The 19,101-nt window shown below is 36.2% G+C and overlaps 2 pseudogenes; one reads left to right on the plus strand and one right to left on the minus strand.

Annotated features, from left to right (window-relative positions):
• Positions 1-5,011: 5,011 nt before the first annotated feature.
• On the plus strand, positions 5,012-9,775 carry LOC137836436 (protein S40-7-like; annotated as a pseudogene).
• On the minus strand, positions 5,939-7,830 carry LOC137836553 (uncharacterized; annotated as a pseudogene).
• Positions 9,776-19,101: the final 9,326 nt, after the last annotated feature.

Below are 19,101 nucleotides of genomic sequence, written 5' to 3' on the forward strand. Positions count from 1 at the left end.
TCCACCGATGCTGGCAACCCCAGATGGTCGCACATGACTTGGAACGCCCGCACAAACGCCCAGCAGTGTTCACAGAAGACGTTTCCCTCAACAAGGTCGAGTTGGCCCAGGGATACAGTTTTTTGAAGTCTGGTGAGGGGACAGAGGCTCCTCCGGTGACAGGCGGAGTCGCCTGGGCCAGGTTGGGGCGGGAAGGTGCAGGCCTCTCAGCCTGAGAAGACGAAGCGCCGCGTGCTCGCGGTGGGTCGTGTGCTTGTGAGGAAGGGTTTCGTGATGAAGGAGGAGGATTTGGGGTGATCTTTGAGCGAGTCATTGTTGAAGCTGCAAAGGAAGAAGAAAAGATAAAATGATCAGGGTTCGCAGGGGCTGACTCGATCATGGGAGAAGGGTGAAAAACGAACGAACGTTGGTTCGTTGCAACGATTGACGAAGCCCTAAGTTACGAGAAAGGAGAAATGGAAAAAACAACCCACAGCGTATGCACCAGACAGTTACAGGATGATGCGAATCGATTAAAATGCAAGAAAAACCAGCAGAAGAAGGAAAGGAAGTACCTTTTGATGATCGGAAGAGTGATGGAAGAAGTTGGTGATTCAGGAAGTTGAAGAACGTTGAGAGCTTTTTTGCAGAAGAAAGTTGGAGCGTTTGAGAATGCGAAGAAAGTGATGGAACAGTGGAGCGAAAATGGGTTTAAGGGTTTTTCGAAATGGGTTTGGGAAGCGCAAACGTTAACTGAAGGTAACTGTTGATGAAGCCACGTGTCGAGCGATGGGTGAGGGGTTTGGTGGAGCGTCAGAGAAGCAGAAAGTACAATCGCTTGAAATTCTGCGCGAGTGCCACGTAGACCGGTATTGACGTGACTCTTTTAGTCTTTTCGCTGGACAAGTCTTCGCTTAAGACTGGGGGGCTTGTGTACCGCCCTGGTAGTCGGAAGTGATGACGTGGCACCAAGCTACAGTATCGGCGTGTTGACAAAACGCCAGATTTGCGGAAGGGAAGGAAGTCGGGGGGCTCGTGAAGTCGCCAGTTATGAAGTTGGCGTGCTCCGATCTCCAGCATACCAGAACCGGCGATCACCCAGTTGAAGATGAAGTCGCCAGATGTAAACCAGGCGACCAAGTGATCAGAGATCGCCAGAGCAAGCACATCGCCGAAGATGAAGGTGGTGCAGATTATGAAGGCGGCCGGCGAGACCACAGGGAAGGTGTACGAAGGCACCCTAACTCGCCAATTCCAGTAGAGATCGCACTCCCAAGTTAGCTGTGCACTGGGCAGTACCATGCATAAGTAACTTAGCCAAAAGAGAGTCAGAAGCAGCGCCCAAGTCAAGGAGGCTCCAGATGGTGGCACGTGTACGACTGGATGCGAGCCACGTGTCCAGGTCTGTAACTGCCAGGAGAGAGAAAGTGACCAGGTATATAAGAGTTCTCAACGAACTTCTGAGGTACGCACGTTCAGATTATACTCTTTACGCTTGCGAGTTCTTGAGCATACTGTGAGAGAGAACATTGCACGGTTCCTTGAGAGTTCTTGAGTGTTATTGCTCTTAGTATTTGGTGGTTCGGTCACTGACTTGGGCGTTGGAGTGCGATCGGCCGCAGCGGCGCCGCTCTGTTCTTTTGCAGGTTCTTGAGGTGGATCGCGACGAAGGACGGAGGTAGAAGCGGTGCACACGTCGATCCAAGTTCGACGAGGCAAGTCCCAACGTTCTGGTCAACAGGTAGGATCAACGAGCATAACAAGCAGTCCAGTTTCTAGTTTCAAGTTTCATCTTATTATAATTAAAAAGAAAAATATTTTTTTATTGAAATAAATCAATTTTAAAATTACATTAACTAATGTGAAATCAATTTTAAAATTACCCTATTTCTCTATTTTTTTATTGCATTTATCCTATTTTTTACCTATTTTATTTTTTCAATATAATTATAAAGATACAATTATTTTAGGAAGTAATCTGATGAAAAAATGTTTTTCTTACTAAAAAGTTTTATTTATAATTTTTTCTTTATATTTTTTACTTGTCTTGGAAATTCAATGTTTTTTTCTATGAGCAAGAAAAAATAATTTTCTTTTTGTAGCCAAATTTATGTATGCATATACAAGTCTTTGGTTGTGGCATTTTGGCAATCTGTGCAGGCAAAGGTTCTTGAGTTAAGTTTTACATCATTAATGAAGTTTGCTCCCATGCTTTGTAGCATGGACCATAATTACTCATTTTTCACTCCCTTCGTTAACCTTCTGTTACACTTGCTGCACCTTTAATCATTTTCCTTTTTATATATGAACACTATGATATATGAAGATTCCCTAGTGATAGACACTTAAACAAATGAATCAATCTCTTGTTAGTTGTTTTCCAGAAATATGACATTGTTTTTGTTCCAATTATCAGTGGCCTTTCTTTGGCTGATGAACCAGTATTTAAAAAGGTTCCAAGAGGTTCCCCTCCCCTCTCCATGTTGCAGTGCCTAGGGATATCCGAAATTAGCATGTTCATCAGATTTTATTTGAAATACTGGCTTTGGGGCTAGTTGCCCATTCCCGTCAGCAGAAAAGGAAGGGTGGACCTTTATCCTACTTGCATAGATATTTTACTTTTATTGAATATAATACTTCAAGTAATAAATAAAGAGTTTATAACCTTCTTCAATTGCAGGTGTATATCTAGTCTAGTAGTTATAAAATTAAATCACACATGCTCAACTAAAGTACCAGACTCAAGCGAAATACCTTGCTACTCTCAATCAAACAAACTACACGCTCAGTCTTGTAAGCAGGGAACATACCATATATTTTCCTACCTTTGTTAGACATACATACTTACTCTCTTTATCTTTAACTCTTCCTTTCTATCCACACAAAAGTTTATAAACTAGTCATGTGTAATCCTAAGCCAACTTCAGCATCTTCATTTCTCAGTTCCACAAAATTTCACCCAAATGTTGTGTATCCTTCCCCTGATGATCTACCCTCAATGAGATAATGAAACAGAATATAGTTAATACAAGGAAAATCAAGTTGTAGTACCATACAAATAACTGTGATTTTGCATCCATAAAAGCAGTAGCCACGTAAACCAATATTAACAGACCGGAGTGTCTACTTCCCTTTCATCCACATAATCACCAGAAAATCGAAATGATGATGCGTACCTAAAGAATCAGAAAACACTATCACCATTAGATTATGAAGAAAGCAATTAGCAGTTAAAGCAATGAGTAAAGTAGGTAAACAGCTGAAAAACAAATTAAGTGACATCATATCAGAATAAGTATTCTTTTAAATTTCCCCTTTTCATATGCATACTGTATAAACATCATCACAATTTCAAAGTAAAATGTCCAATATTTATGAATTTGTGGACAGGCTTATGGAGCAAAGCAATGGAAGCAATAACCTTAAAATAATTAAAAAAACAAGTTTTTAATAATACAGTTAACTTCTCTTATAGTATATTTGATTAAATATGATTTCCAGGGTTTGGACGGTGAGGCAACTGAGCCTATGATTAAAGAGTTGGAGGAAGATAGAGAGGAGTCTCAGGATCCAGAGGTTGAGTTTGCCATAGCAGGTGCTATTCGGGTGGTGGACTGGAGATACTACTGGCCATGATTCAGGTTTGCAATTTTTTCATTGATATCTGTTGACTTGAACATTGTTGTATTCGGAAATTTCAACTACTTTAATGTTTGCAGTGATAAGGAATCAATTCTTTTTTAATTAAAAATTCATGCATGGAAAATACATCAACTGTGAATTAATGTGTTTAACAACCGCTTGGAAGTGATTATTTCTTAAGTTCATTTGCCATTTGCTGGGAACTCTTTCTAAGTTGGACCGCTGTATATTCACAGTTTTTATAAATCTGCCTCTTATTTTGAATACACTAGCCTACAACATTGTAGCATCTATAGAAGTTGAAGTATTACAATAGTATTAACATTGATAATATTTATTTCTTAGAGATACTGACGTGATATATATTTTATTATTTCTATCTGTATAAAGCTGAATACAAAGAGAGCCTTTATAGAAGCTACCCTCGAAAGCAAAAAGAAAAACACCCAAAACAGAGTCTTTATAGAACTCTTTAAGAAAACTTACAAAATGATGATCTCAAGCAGGGGTTGTATATCGAAATGATTCATGATGACGATGTTTAAGATTTTGTATTTTGATTTTTCTAATGTTCAGAAGGTATGTTCTTAATTTAGATTTGCAAAATTGCAATTATGTATTAGTTGTTATTTTTATAAATTTCTATGCATATATTAATATGTATCTTACATGTATTGTTTCTTTCTTATATATTTGCAGAATAATCATATATGTATCATATTTGATTCACGTATGATATCTATGTATCATAGAGATTACTTGCTTCATCTGGGAAAGTGTGTTGGATCTGTCTTACCATGAAGAGAATTTCTTCAATAACAATAGAGAAAACCACTAACTATTTAGCTTCGTTGTGCATATACAAAGAACCAATTATCTTTAACTTAGTATCCCATCACAAAATTATATGCAGAAAATCTTACCAGCAGTCCATGGACAGTAAATGTGAAGTTTGAACTTGACAGGGTTTTACTATCTCTATCTCCTTTGTGTTCTCTCAGTCACCTCTTCAAGTACTCAACACACACAGCTCCACAACTACTTCCAGCCCCTACCTTGTTGTTAAAAACCAGCACCCGAAAACCTGCACTTACCACATCTTGGGCTGCTACTATAACATCTGGAATATGGCTAGCTATATCAGAGCTTGGAGGTCAGCACAAAATCTGCCTTTCCTGCTAGCCCTGCACCAGCAACACCAGCATCCATCAAAACTGAAATGGCATCAGAGGATTTGAAAAAAACCCCTACAGAGGCTTAAACACTTAAGCACGTCTGAAACCTACTTTCCTTCATCCAGCATCCATCACTAGGCTTCCTCTTCATACCAAAACCTCCCATAGCTTCATAAAACTCCAATCAACCACTAAACAATCTACCTTCTTATAGTGAAAAGTTTCCTGTGATTTGGACCATGCAGGAAGTGATTGATGGAGGATAGCTATAACAGGCAGAGGAGTGGAATATGGAGATGCTTGAGAGATGGAGACTTTGAAGAAGATGAAGTTTGGGCTGTTTTTGAGGACAGACCTGATTACAATATTTCTGGTGTTCACAAGCCAAAGGAAAAAGGGTCTTCTCCTCTCGCTGTTCCCAGGACTCTTCCAAGTGCTGCAAGGATGATTCCAAGGACTAGTAGTGGCAATAATAGTGCTAGTTCCTCTCATGAAACCAAGGTTCTTCAGCAATCAGCACCTCTCAACATTCCTGACTGGTCACAGATTTATAGGAACAAGCCAAACAAAGACCCCGTGAGTGTTTCAAAGTTTGGTGACTATGATGATTTCTACTATTCTGTTGGTGGTGAAGGTGATGGTGATGGTATTGTTAATATGGTGGAGGAGGGTATAGTGATGATGAGGAAGAAGAAGATCATGAGTATGACACAAAGCTCCTCCCACATGAGTTTATTGCAAGAAGGCTTTTCAGGACTCAAATATCCTTATTTTCAGTTTTTGAAGGCGTTGGAAGGACCTCAAGGTTAGGGATCATAGCCAACGTATTCAAAATCGAGATCTTACTTAGGATAGAAAAGATATACATGAATTGTAAATCAGAAGATCGTAACACGGATCGTAAGATCCTAAAAATTTTATGAAATTCATAATTGAACCTCATAAGTACATAATTAGGTGTAAGCAACACATCCTATCATAAGAGTAACCATTTATTAGTTACAAAACATTGAGAAAATAACAATCTATCTAAACCAAATAATCTTGTAAGTTAAATTCATATTCAGCTTCATGATTTTCATCTCCTTCATCATTCAAATCAGTCATGTCTAAGTGATGACTATGTAAAGATTCATCCTCCTCTACTTCAATAGGAACCAAGTTTTCATCCAAATCAAATGTTTCATATGCTCATGCTCATCTTCCATAATCCACTGGTCATCGGATGAACAATCATCAATATTAATTTGAGTTGGTTTTCTTGTTTGCTTCTTCTTAGTTAATTTTTAATTAGCCATAACAAAAACAACATCATTCATTGTGCTTTGCTTTAGCCTATTTCTTCTCTTTGTGTGGACCTAAACAAATGTAAAGACAAATATTATAAGTAATTAGTGGATTAGTAGTAGACTACTAATTTTATTCTAGAGATATATTTTAAGTTAACTTATCTTCTCAAAGGAACTCCAGTTATGCTCACATCCGAAAGAGCTATATGTCAAGCTCAATACATGAATGACAACCTTTCGGAGTTCTGGATATTCATCAGCATAAGACTCCCGCCAATCTGCGGGAGTCTTTAAATTGATTGACCTAACAACCATGGGACAACCAAAAAATTTTGCTCGTTTTTTGAAATCATCAATTTGAACATCAATGAGAGTTTGTTCATCCTCATTCTCCACCATCCTAGTTATGCATTCCATTAGGCCTCGCTTCACCTCCAAAACTTCTTTAAATCTAGGACGATAATGCATTTGAGGGTTAAGAAAATAGCCTGCAGCATGCAAAGGTCTATGGAGTTGCTTGTCCCACCTTTCATCAATGGTGTTCCACAAAGGCAAACAGCTAACCAAAATATATTACATTGAGTTAGATTTTTTTTTTAATTTCAAAATCACCATCTCAACAAACAAATACATAAAATACTTTTTTTTGACACCATTGAAAGCTTTTTGTATCTTCTCTTTAGCTTGGTCCACTGCTTCATAAATGAAACCCATGTCTGGCTTTTGATCCGAATCAACTAATCGAAGCACTTCAATAAGAGGCAATGCACCCTTCAAACATATTATGACATTCTTCCAAAAATTCTGGTCTAAAACCACCTCTTCAACTATTTTTGTTTTAGCAAACTTGCTAGACTTCCATTCATCACTAGTAAACATTATGATTAAAGCTCTCTTATTCTCATGGAGGCACCCTAATGTTAAAAAAGATGTAGCAAACCGAGTAATACCCGATCTTACCAAATCTCTATCCTTTGTGAAATGATGAAGTAGAGATATTAGAGAAGATCTTGAATAAATAAAGGTAGTAATTTTTTTACCTTTTGGAATGGTACCTTCATGGATTGAGATTTTCTTCTCATAATCCTCCAACATTAAATCCCCACAATGTGCAACACAAGGTGTTCAAAATAACTTTTTTCTCTTTGACATCAACATTTGACCAAAAACTTTCTAGTTTGTTGCATTATCAGTGACAACCTGAATGGCATTGTCTTCCCCCACCTCTTCAACAATGTAGTCCATCATCTAAAAATTTTTTTTAGTTGTTTTAGATATAGTAGATGCATCTATGGATTTTAGAAATACAGTTTCATTTGGGCTGTTCACCAAGAAGTTTATTATTGTCCTTCTTTTCTTATCATTCCAACCATCAGTCGTAATCGTACATCCCGTTTTCTTCCATTCATCCCTATGTGATTGTAGAGCAAATGATGTATTTGTAACTTCCTCCTTCAAATATTTGACTCTAATGTCATGATAGGATGAAGGTTTAAATCCAAGACCATGTCTTGAAACCAAATCAAACATAGCAGTGAATTCTTCACTCTTTGCCACATTGAAAGTATAACATTGTTATAAATGAACCTAACAATTGATTGACATGCCTCCTCTCTAAGACCTTTCTTAAACATGTTGTTGATGGTAGTTTGCTTATTCTTAAAAATATTTATGTCACTGGGACTGTTGCTGGACTGAGTGAACTCTTCCTCACTATTTTTTCTTTTCTCACTAGCTTTTGCCATTTCCTCATCATTCAAAGTAAGACTTGATTTGATGGCAATCTCATGAAGTTCTTCTTAGAATCATGTAAAGGATGGTGCGGAAGCCATGGATGTGTGTGTGCAAGATCCTCCTAAAAGCTATGGTGATCTTGAAGGTGCATGGTATGTATGGAAGTTGGGAGGTTCGGCCAGCCCAAGGAAAGGTGAAGGATGTGAAGATTAGAGCCTAGAATCTAGGTAGAAGCAAAGCTTGGCACAAAAATGGCAGCATAACTTTACTCACAATAATCTTCCCAATACAAGGTGTAGGCTCCTCTTTTTATAGGCTAAAGAGGACCAGATTTGATGACCTAAATGCTACACAAATGTAAGCCAAATGAAATGGAAAATGTGAAGCACATGGGTGCACATGGCACATGGGTGCACATGGTCCTTTATTAGTAAAGGCTTCTAGAAACCTTTAGCTAATCAAGGTTAATGCTTCCTTAATTCTAATGTGCAGAAAAGTAAACATTTGTCCACATGGCTATGCTATTTACACCCCAATTAAAGCTAAACTACACTTGTTGGGCCTTGACGGAATATGTGCTATTAGGCCTTTTCCCATTCATAGCTTGATCCAAGTCTTCTTGTTCTAGACGCTCTTGGCTTGGTCTTAGACGCTCCTAGCTTGGTTTTAGACGCTCCTAGTTTGATCTTGGACGCTCCTAGCTTGATCTTTAGGCGCTCCTAGCTTGGTCTTAGATGCTTGGCTTGGGTCTAGACGCTCTTGGCTTGGGGTCTAGACGCTCTTGATTTGGCTCTTGCCTTTCATGGAAGGTTGTGCTTGACCCTCTTCCATCATGATTTCTTATTTAATTTTTATTGCAAACCAACAACAATTTCCCTCATCTCCTTTTTAACTTTATCATAAGCATCCTTGCCTGCTCCAACATCCTTTTGAGTACCGGTCATGTGATTCTTCAATCGATAAACTCCCCGGTTAATACCTTTTGACAATATTTGCATTGAAGTTGTCTAGTATCCCCAACAACTGAGATACAATGCTTCCAAACAACATCACTCCTCTTTCTTGGAGTATTTTTGGGAGTCACTGCCACGGGTATAAAAGTAATTTTAATGATGGGAATTTGGGACTGTAGTTTGGGTTGCAGTGTAAAAAAAAACAAAAGAAAAAAAAACTGCACTTGGTTGTAGTAAGAAAAATAGAGAAAAAAAAGCTGCACTTGGTTGCAATGAGAAAATGAGAAAAAAAAAGTTGCACTTGATTATACAGAGAAAAAAAACATAGGAGAGAGGGACTGTAGTGGGGAAGTTGAAAGGGAATGGGAGAGGAGGGCGGGATTCTATTTGCATGGCTTAAAAATAATTAATTAAAAATTAATTATGTTGAAGTTGTAACGTTTTTTAGTAAAAAATTAAAAATTTCAATGTGCAGTAAATGATTTCTTTCACTGTGCGGTAAGTGGATTCTTTTTAGTTATTGAGTCCATATGTTGTTGCCTCCTTCTTAAACAGAAACCCTAATCTCAAACTATCCCATATGTTGCTGCTGCCTCCCTCTTAAATAGAAACCCTAATATTAACTACCCCATCTGTTATTGCTGCCACACCACAGCCACCGTGTCGCACATCGTCGCGTCATGACACTATAAATGCTACCGCGCCGTCGCAACGATGATGTCAGAAGCGCTGCGTGTGGCGATTTCTAGTATCGTGAAACTCAACGATTCCATGCGAGTTGGAATTTATAACACCGATTCCACATGATCCGCCAAAATCGTATTATTCTGCTGATTGCAGATCGGCACCATGAGTATACATCGTAAAATTGTATGATCTTACGATGCAACTCGCGATTTTGACTACCATGATCTTAGCAAAGTGAGGAATGTTGTTCTCACAAAAACTGGTTTCCTTGAATTACTGTAAAAGAGGTTTCCATGAATCAAATTTGTTATGTATAGGGGGTAGCCAATGGTTGGTTAGTTAATGAGATTTTGTGCATGTTGTGTATAGGGGGTAGCCAGTGTATCGTGAATTCTGATTTCACGATACTGTCATGCATTCTATTAAGTAAGAAATTAAAAATTAGTTTCAATGTGACAGAGATTGATGGTGTGATACTGTTTTAGAACAAGGCTATAAAACCATGCAACAAGATCATCTGAACTGGAGGAAGCTTGTGTAATGGTGGATGGAGATGAAATTCAATTACCTCCCAAAGAAAGTGGTAATTTGAATACTAACAAGGTACACACTTTCAACTCACCCCTCCTCTTTATTTCATACATATTCAAACTCAACTCTAACTAAAACATTTTTCCATTTTAAGATAAAATCTGCAACAAAGCAAGAATATAAGGAGCTTGCAGCATGGTATCTTAACAGTGAAAAAGCAAAGGGAGATTGCATGGAGAATTTTGATCCAACTTTACCACAGGATCATAAGAAATCACTTCTTGGTAGTATATATGAACCTGAGTGGGATATTCTCTAACTCTAACACCAGTATGATTAAATTGTTTAGATACACACGTAGCCAATGCTACTACTTTGGATTCACTCATTAAATTTTACGTTTGACTGGCCAAGAGAATGAACACATTTTCCATATACAGTTATTATTCTTAATTTGAGTGAAAAGAGTTTAGAATATATTTTGCAGAGATGATTAAACCAAGTAACTAAGTAAGAATAAACAAAGAACAATGTTCATGAGTTGATGGGAGGTAGTGTACAGAACCATGGTTCGACTTAAATTCCCTGGTTAAGCATTTCATCAACTAGATTATCCACAAAAGCAGATCACAAAAGCTAATTTATATTATTTTACCTGAGAATTTTAGGATGGTCCTTATATGGCTTAACTCTTTGAATATAATCCTCTTTTTGTGCCTAACAGAAGTAATAACCTTCAAAGAGTTTCTGAAATTAGTCACACATTATTAATATGATCCAAACACACAACCAATCAGGGTTTTCCATCAAATTAATGAGTCCTTTAAAATTACTATCCCTACAATGTTGGGATAAGGAATCTGTTTTGTCAGTATGAACATCAAAAGACATAAAAACCCATTAGTCTTCCAGCCAGTACTTCCAAAGATAAATAAATTTTCAGCCAAATTTTTTTGACAATGTCAGCAATTACAGTCAAGAATCATGACTCGTGAGCATTATTATGAAATCAACATTGAGTGTAAGAAAACAATGCTTATTAAAATAATAGATAGTGAAGAAGTAGAGCTGTAACTTATTCAAATCTAATCCAAATTACATTTTACAGATGCATATGGCAGAAGAACAACTCTGCTCACTGTCAAACAAATTGGTTTTAAAAATTGTTCTCTTAAACAATTCCAACTACTTAATAATCAATTTCTCATCCAAAATCCATCAGTTTCTGAAAAATTTTCACGAAACAACAGAAAAAAGCTGAGAAATGGTATACCACTGAGAATCGAGATGGGGCAAAACCTAAGGTCTTCAACTCGCGGAGACTCGCAAAGATTGAAAACGGAAGGCAAAACCTTAACTCGCGGAGACTCACAGTTTCGTTTGCATTCTCACGGTGGCACGACTACTCCATCATGGTGGCACGCACTGCTGCTCAAGCTCAAGCGCTCGCACTCCATTGAAAATGCTCAATCTCGCATTCCATCCTCAATACATTAATTTCACTCGAAAATGCTAAGCTTGTAATTTCACTAGGTCTCACATTGAAAGGGACTCTTGTTTAGTATTTTCTCAAAATGATTGGACACCTTAACACTTAAGGAATTTTCAAATAAATAAAAATTAATTATTTGCGTGGGCTTCACCTTCACAGTTTCATTATTTATTTAAATTTAATTTTAAAATGTGTAGCGTGGGCTTAATCTTCAAAACTTTAAATTTTTATTATTTTATACTTTTAATAGTGGTCGTTTCACCAACACAACCCTTTTTTTTAATTTTGCATGAGTAACCCACACTTTCTCGCATTTTATTTGAATTTTTTTAATAGTGAATGTTTATTTGACACTATTTAGTGTCCACATACCACCCTCACTTTTTTTTTTTGCAGCTAAATCTACTTTTTCTTGTAGTGAAAGGAAGAGGAAGAACACAACAATGTAGTGTAGTGAAGATGAAGAAGAAGTTACAAAGAAGATGAAATATCAAAAGAACGAGAATGAAAACATCAGTGGCATGCTTTGTTTTGTTTTAGGGTAAAAAAAGGAGGTATAAATGACAGTTCTTAGGTAAAACCACCATTTATACTTAAGCATATGGTAATATACAACGATTTTACTAAAACCGTTGTATAATTCACACGAATAAACGGTGGTTGTGGGGTTAAACTGTTGTTTATTCTCCCACTTATTGGAATAAACAACGATTAGACAACCGCTGATTATTCACACGCTTTAATTTCAAACATGCCACCGCATTTCGATGGACAATGATTGATAGTGAAACTGATGTATATTTGGTGTCGTAAATGAGCTTTTTCGCACTAGTGTCGGCTTTTGCCTTGTACTTGTCCCACCATACTATGTTTGGGACGTAGATTGTGATACTTGTTACAAAAGTTTAGGACACAATTCACTATTGGTAGATCTTACGTCGATTGCGCTAGTCAAGGAGAAGAAAACAAAATCACTATGCGCATTTATGAAGTGATTCAAGCAAGTTGTCCTCAATTCCAAGGTGGTCATGCATCACATGGTTACTACCCTTAAGTCGGACACCTTCTCGGATAATCTATGTAAGAAAGCAGCAATAAACCTTGAAGAACTATGATAGTGTGGACTGCTAATTTCATACAACCCGAAGAGTTAAAAAAGTTATGTAACAAGGTAAAAAAGCTTGAATGATAATGCTGATAGGAGAGTGTCTGATATAGACCACAATAGACTCCGCCACCGAAAAGGCTAAAGGAACCTCAACCGAAAACACACTTTGTAAAATACACACCCTTAAATGACCCATCAATAATATCAGAATCAATGACCCATCAATAGAATGAGAGTCAATGTTTAGATTTTATCTTAATAAAGAAGTGCTTAATCATGGAAGATAATAAAATTACACATCAAATAAGGAAAGGAAGAAGGAAAAGATTTTCAATAGTTATTTTCCAACCTCTATCTGCTTCAAACTTTGACTCTCTCCTCTTATGGAATAATAAGGGAGGTAAGTTTTTATAATTTTGCAAGGCAAATTTATATTGCTAAAGGAATATTCAAAAGTGATGCCTAAAGTCTTCTCTCTATAAATTCACCGATCTAATTTGTATTGTCTCAACAAATTTTGTTCCATAGAACATATTTGTTTGGAGGAACTAGTGACTTACAGAGTTTAAAGTTTTTTTTTTTTAAAAAAAAATTTCATGTTAGGCATCACTATGCTACTTGACATCTCAGTTAGACTGACACCTCAAGTAACAATAATCATTTGTCATCACATCAAAAAAGTATTAGCACATTCAAAAAATAAATGTTGAATAGATTCCTTGTGTTTTTCACAAAGCGTATACATAGAACAAATATCCAAACCTTTATTTTGAATATGTTGAAACAGAATTCAAAGTTCATCAACTAAAAATTTCTCAGTCATATTTGCATACTTACAATTCTTTCTCCTAAAGTAAAGTAAAGCAAAGTTAAAACATAAGGAATTTTAGTAATTTGTCATTATTCAATTATTTGGAGAAGTAAAATAGGCCTTTAATACACTATTTACTTTTTAAAAAAATTGTGTATAAATGATATAATAATTAAAACACACAAAAAATAATAAATATTAGTTTGTAAAAATAGTTTTATATTTAATATGTAAATGATTCGTATAATATATTCCTTTTATCGTCTTGATCATTGTAATATAAAATTTTACTATTTTGTTATATATCTAAATTCAATGTCTTATCTTTAAATGATATAAGATAACACGATTATTCGTTGTGATGATATGGTGCTCAATTTACTTCGTCACCATTTAACGAAGAGACCTAATTATTGGATTAAAACAATAAAATTTTGTATTAGAAGTATTAAAATAACAAAAATTAAAGATGAAAACAATAAACAACAAACTTAATATATTAAAAGAACTACTTACATATTTAAACTAATATTAAATAATCAAAATAAAAAATATTAAACTTTTGAAATCTTATTCGTTAAAAAATAAGTTTTAATCAAGATAGAAATCTTAAACAACATAAAAGACTTTGAACAAATTTAAGTCTCCAAGTCTAAATTATAATATTAAATAAACAACACGATAAAAAAAAAAACTATAACACACTGAATCTTGGTGAATTTGCATATTTCACTCACTCTCTCAAATATTGTAATGAGTTAGATTAATCCATGAGCTATTACAGTAAATGAAGATGAATATTCCTTGTCTGATGTGATGCTTTAATGTAGCGTACGTAATCGCACGTAATCGTAATGAAGAAAGAGAGGTTTTGATGAACCCTACCTAATTGTAGAGAAAAATAAATATAAAAAAAACTTTTATTCACTTGTATATTAGAGAGTAAAATACATGGTGTATATATAAGAAAAAGATTAAGACCTAGCTGAAACAGAAAAAGGAAAGTTGGGTCAAACAAACAAAGCCCAATAATTTAAAATAGAAAAATAAATATATTAACACCCCCCTCAAGCTGGGGAGTAAATATTTGTCAGGCCCAGCTTGGATTTGAGAGTAGAGAATTGTGCGGAAGCAAGGGGCTTGGTGAATATGTCAGCAACTTGCATTGCAGAAGTAATGGGTAGTAGTTTGAGGAGACCAGAGTTAAGTTTTTCACGAACTAGGTGGCAATCAATTTCGATATGCTTGGTTCGTTCATGAAAAACTTGATTGGAAGCTATTTGAAGGGCAGATTTGTTGTCACAGTACAGGGTTGCAGGCTGGGAGAGAGGAAGATGTAAATCCTGAAGGAGGTAAGACAACCATTGTAACTCACATGTGGTGGTGGCAAGGGCTCTATACTCGGCTTCAGAGGAGCTGCGGGAGATAGTTGACTGCTTCTTTGATTTCCATGATATTAGGGAGTCTCCTAAGTAGATGGAATATCCAGTGACAGATTTGCGTGTGGTAGGACATGTTGCCCAGTCAGAGTCACTAAAACCGCAAAGGTGAAGTGAACTAGTGTGAGAAAAATATAGTCCTTCACCAGGGGTGCCCTTGAGGTAACGCAAAAGGCGTGAGACAGCTTGCTGATGATGAGTTGTGGGTGCAGATATGAATTGGCTTAAATTGTGGACAGCGAAGGCGATGTCTGGTCGCGTGTTGGTTAAGTAAATTAGACGTCCAAGGAGTCTTCTGTATTGAGAAGTGGCATCAGCATCGAGAGGTGAGCCTTGGTCGGGAGAGAGACGGGAGGTGTGAGTCATAGGAGTGGCCACAGGTGCAGAGTCAAGCATGCCAGTTTCTTGAAGGAGATCAAGAGTATACTTGCGTTGACTTAAATGAAGACCAGTATTGTTGCGAGCAATTTCCAGTCCCAAAAAGTAAGTGAGATTACCTAAATTTTTTATCTTGAAGTGATGGTGAAGGATGCAGTAATTGTATTGATTTCCTCCGTGTCATCACCAGTTAAGAGCAAGTCATCAACATAAACAAGAATAACAGTGAGTTTATCATTATTATATTTAAGAAAAAGAGAGTGATCAGCAATAGAAATAGAGTAATTATTTGATAAAAGAAAAGTAGAAAGTTTGGCGTACCATTGGCGACCAGCTTGACGAAGGCCATAGGCCATACAAAGACCGTTGAAGCTTGCAAACATGCTGGGGAGAAGGAAGAGAGAGGCCAGGTGGGGGGGTCATGTATATCTCTTCATGGAGATCACCATGAAGAAATGCATTATTGACATCAAGTTGTTTTAAAATCCAATTTTTGGTAGTGGCAATAGCAAGCAGAAGGCGGAGGGTAGTGAGTTTAGCAACAGGTGCAAACGTGTCTAAGAAATCAAGTCCTTCAAGTTGGGTAAACCCTTTGGCAACAACTCTAGCTTTGTGGCGCTCAACAGTGCCATCAGAATGGTATTTGATTTTATATACCCATTTACAACCAATAGTTTTCTTTCCTGGAGGGAGAGGGGTAAGTTGCCAAGTATTGTTAGCAGCAAGAGCTTGAAGCTCATCTTGCATGGCAGATTGCCAAGAAGCATGTTTGGAGGCTTCGTTATATGTCCGAGGTTCAGGATGAGAATTGATAGAGGAAATAACATTTCTAAAATTGGAAGATAAGGAATTGTAAGACAAGTAATTATGAATAGGATATCTACTACTTACAGTGTTGGTTGCAGTGTGGAAATCTGCAAGATAGGCAGGTTGTCGGTGAGGACGAGCTGATCTTCTTAGAAATTGGGGTGAGATGCTTCCTGGAGATGCAGGCGATGATAATTCTGATGGAGGTGCAATGTTGGATGCAGGAGCAAAGGCACTATTTGTTGAAAGATCATAGGATAATGAGGCTGGTGGAGGAACAGTATTGGGTGCAGGAGTAGAGGCACATGGCTCGACAGGAGGTGCAGTATCAGAAAAAAAATCAAAAGCAGAATTATATGCATTAGAAATAGGGAGAGATAAAGTGTTAGGGTCCTTAGGCAAGCCACTATCCAATTTATATGGAAAGTAGTTTTCATGAAAGATTACATGTCTTGATATCTCTATGCTATGAAACTTTAAATTTAAGATAATATAACCTTTTGTATTTTGCGGGAAGCCAAGAAAAATACCTTTGATAGATCTATCATCTAATTTTTTCCTATGTGCAGTAATGGTACTAGCATAACAAAGACAACCAAACACTTTTAGAAAGGAAATGTCATATGGTTTTCCAAACAACTTTTCATGAGGAGTGATGTTATCAAGTAATGGAGTAGGAATAGCATTTATTTAGAAAACATCATGATTTACATCAAATTCCCAAAAAATAGGAGGAAGATTTGCTTGAAAAAGTAAAGCCCGGGTTACGTTTAGTATGTGTTGATGTTTACGTTCTACAATGCCATTTTGTTGTGGTGTTTCAACACAAGATTTTTGATGTATAATTCCCTTTGAAGCATAAAAATTTGACATAGCAAACTCAACACCATTGTCAGTACGAATCGTTTTGATATTAGTTTTGAAATGATTTTGAACGAAAACAGTGAAGTTAATGATGTGCTGACGCACTTCAGATTTGTTATGCAACAGAATAACCCAAGTATAACGCGAGTAATCATCAACAATAGTCAAGAAATAACGAAAACCTTGCATAGAAATTATGGAACATGGTCCCCAAATATCAAAGTGTACAAGATCAAAAATAGCATAGGTAACAGTATTACTTAAAGTGAAATGAAGTTTTCTTTGTTTTGCACGACTACAAGTGTCACATACATGATGAGTATCAACAGTAATAAAAGAGTATTGTTTGCTTAAGACATGTAATCTTTCATGTGAAGGGTGTCCTAGTCTATAATGCCATAGTGTTTTGTCTGTGATATTACAATTAATAAAAGGAGCAAAACAATGCGGTTTAGATTGACTAGAAGCAGGCAAGGTAGTGACAAGATACAAGCCAGCAGTGGCTTTAACTGTACCAATCCTCTCTTGAGTGAGATTGTCTTGTATAATGCAGTGGGTTGAAGTGAAAGTTAAAGTGCATTTAAGTTGGTGTGTGAGTTTAGAAACAGATATTAAGTTTAATTGAAAATGATGCACGTATAACACATCAGACAAATAAAACTGATCAGAAAAACATACTAAACCAGAATATGTGGCATAAACAGTTTGGCCATTTGGAAGACTAATTAAGACAGGTTTAATTTTAGTATAAGTAGTAAAAACGTTCAAATTGTGACAAACATGATCAGTGGCACCAGAATCAATAATCCAAGATTCTTTTATAGAAGATAGTGAAGAGAGAAACTTACCTGTTGAAGAATGCTCAGTATTGGGGATTTCATCCGTAGAGATGCTGCCGACTTGATTAATTTGAGTGTGAGAGGCAGGATCCTCAAGGTTTTGCTGACGCAAAATGTTGGTAAGGAATTGGCACTGTTGTGATGTAAGTTGAATCCCCTTTACATCCTGTTCTTTAGGAAAAAGCTCAGAAAAAGTGTCAGTAGTAATCATATTATTGGCTTGGGATGTCCAATTGGTGAATTTGTAACCAGGAGGGAACCCATGCTTTTTATAACAGGTGTCAACAGTGTGGCCAATACGATTACAAAAAGTGCAGACTTTTCTAGTAAAAGAAAACTTTGAGGTTTTAACATTACCAGGAAAACCCACTTTGTGAAAACAAACAGCCTCAGTATGACCATATTTACCACAAAAATTGCATGTAATAGTGTGACTACTATTAAGACTATGAAGACTAGGGTTTTCATTAAACATTGCCTAAAAGATTTTAAAACCAATCAAGATTTTGAAAGAGAACAGAAAAAAAAAAACCAAGAACAGCAAAGAGGGAAATAAAAATCAGAGAGAAGCGCAGCAGAACTCTTCATTCGAAGAGCTCTGATACCATATTACAGTAAATGAAGATGAATATTCCTTGTCTGATGTGATGCTTTAATGTAGCGTACGTAATCGCACGTAATCGCAATGAAGAAAGAGAGGTTTTGATGAACCCTACCTAATTGTAGAGAAAAATAAATATAAAAGAAACTTTTATTCAATTGTATATTAGAGAGTAAAATATATGGTGTATATATAAGAAAAAGATTAAGACCTAGCTGAAACAGAAAAAGGAAAGTTGGGTCAAACAAACAAAGCCCAATAATTTAAAATAGAAAAATAAATATATTAACATGAGCTTTAACTCAATTCAAAAGCTTTTAATATTAAAATTTGAGTAAAAATAGATTTATTTACTAATAAAAATAAGTTAAACTACTCGCTTAAAAAAATACTATCACTTCATTTATTTCAATGAAAATAATTCTTAAACAATATTATTTAATCTTATACTATTATTAAGGAGTGAATTTTAAATCTAACCGAACCATATAAAATCGATTTATAAAGTGAGGTTTGTACCCACTTATATAATGTTCTTTATCTATAGTTAATGTGGGATCTCCAACACCTCTCACGCCCACTGTCAACTCGTGAGTAGTCCGATACCGAGTGACATGGTAAACTCAATCGATTCTCACTAGGATTGAATTTAATACCATATTAAGAAGTTAATTTTAAGTCTAACTCAACCTTATATATAAAGCTAGTTTATAAGGTGAGGTTTGCCCTCACTCATATAATATGAAATCTCCTTATCTCTAGTTGATATGAG

This window comes from Phaseolus vulgaris, chromosome 4, assembly GCF_000499845.2.
Source record: "Phaseolus vulgaris cultivar G19833 chromosome 4, P. vulgaris v2.0, whole genome shotgun sequence".
In the NCBI taxonomy this organism is placed as follows: Eukaryota; Viridiplantae; Streptophyta; class Magnoliopsida; order Fabales; family Fabaceae; genus Phaseolus; species Phaseolus vulgaris.